Consider the following 1,652-nt stretch of genomic DNA (forward strand, 5'->3'; position numbering starts at 1 on the left):
CTCACTGCTTGAAGAAATGAAGATTGGTTTTGATAGCTTGAAGTATTGCAAGACAGAATTGCAAATTGTTGATATTATGACTAAGTCACTTAAGATTGATAGGTTTAGAAAGTTAAGGAAGTTGTCGAGTGTTGTATGTATGTAAATGACTTTGAGATTAAGGGGAAGTATTAGAGTTAGGTGTGTAACTCAAAGTAGAAACAGTTTTTACAAAGCTGTTAGATTATTTGAGTTTGGAATACTATAAATAGAAAGTTTGGTGTATTGTTTTAGTAGTGCGATAAACAAAAAAAAATTTCTTCGTAAATCTGTGATATCAAATTTGACATGGTTCATCATTTTTTACATTATAATTATGAAATTTCTTTTACAATGAACCTAATACATCATATATGGTATGCCAAATCTAGTAGACGATATGTAAACTAATGAGGGATCATGTAACAATATTATGGGTGACACACTTCAAAACTATCCGAATGGTGGCTTAATGGATTTGGGCATGTAGTTGATTAGCATGAGAAATTGCAACGATCGATAACCCTATGTCAAACAAACACATGCAGTAATCCATTAAATCACCCTTCCAATAGTATTGAAAATCTCTACTACGCAATAGATTATCGAGTCCAAAATATATGGATAGTAGAACAAGTGAATTAAGAAAACTTTTGCATGTTTTGTTCATGTGAGCACTACTAAGTTGATAACAATGGAGAGAGTTTCTAGTTAATTATTTCACAATATTTTCAATAAAAGACTTGTTGATTGACGGGTCCATATCTGTTGTCTCATTTCTTTGTGTCACTTCATGTGCCTGAAGATATGATTGGTCAGAAAAATATTTAACAATTGTAATTTTAACTTAAATAATTTTTTTCAACCAATCAATAATGATGACATATAGAGTGGTACAAAAAGTGAGACAACATATGTGCTCCCGTGATTGACTTATAGTGCTGGGCACCTCTATGAGTTGTTCACCCATAGTTAACTTCTTGTATATAAGATAGCTTGGTGTACGACATCAATACTAGCTTCTCTAATGGATGATATTTTTGGAGAGGATTCTTACTCCAACTTTTGTATGTGATCATTGTTGTCAATCAAATTAATCAAATGAATAAAATTTTAGTTTCAACAAAATTAATAAATGAGTGAATTATTAGAGGAATAATGTTATATTATTCCATTATATCCTCCTATTAATTTTCTACTTACAAAAAAGTGATATATATCACTTGTAAATCAATAATTAATAAATAAAATATTATTTTATGACGTGTCATTTTCTTGTGGATAGAAAAACCGATAGATGATTTAGTAGGGAAATATATCATTTTTCATACCATGAGGTATGAGATCATAATCCCATTCTCTACTCGACCACTTGGGCTACCAAGGTGGGCTATCTGTGCTGGGTCAAATATGGTGTTAGACAAAGGTTGAGGCCTATGGTGGTGCAGGCTGGCTCTGGGTAGGGTCAGTCCACAAGACTGAGGGACCATGTAATGTTGCATGAGTGTGTATTATTTCAATGTTAGATTACATATATTCAAATTTATCTTAGGTTTTTGAAATAGTGTAATATTTATGTATTAATAGTGTAAAAGTTTATCCACTATTTATTTGTAATATTTTTATATAAAAAT

The sequence above is a fragment of the Lupinus angustifolius genome, chromosome LG04 (genome assembly GCF_001865875.1).
Source record: "Lupinus angustifolius cultivar Tanjil chromosome LG04, LupAngTanjil_v1.0, whole genome shotgun sequence".
Taxonomy (NCBI): domain Eukaryota; kingdom Viridiplantae; phylum Streptophyta; class Magnoliopsida; order Fabales; family Fabaceae; genus Lupinus; species Lupinus angustifolius.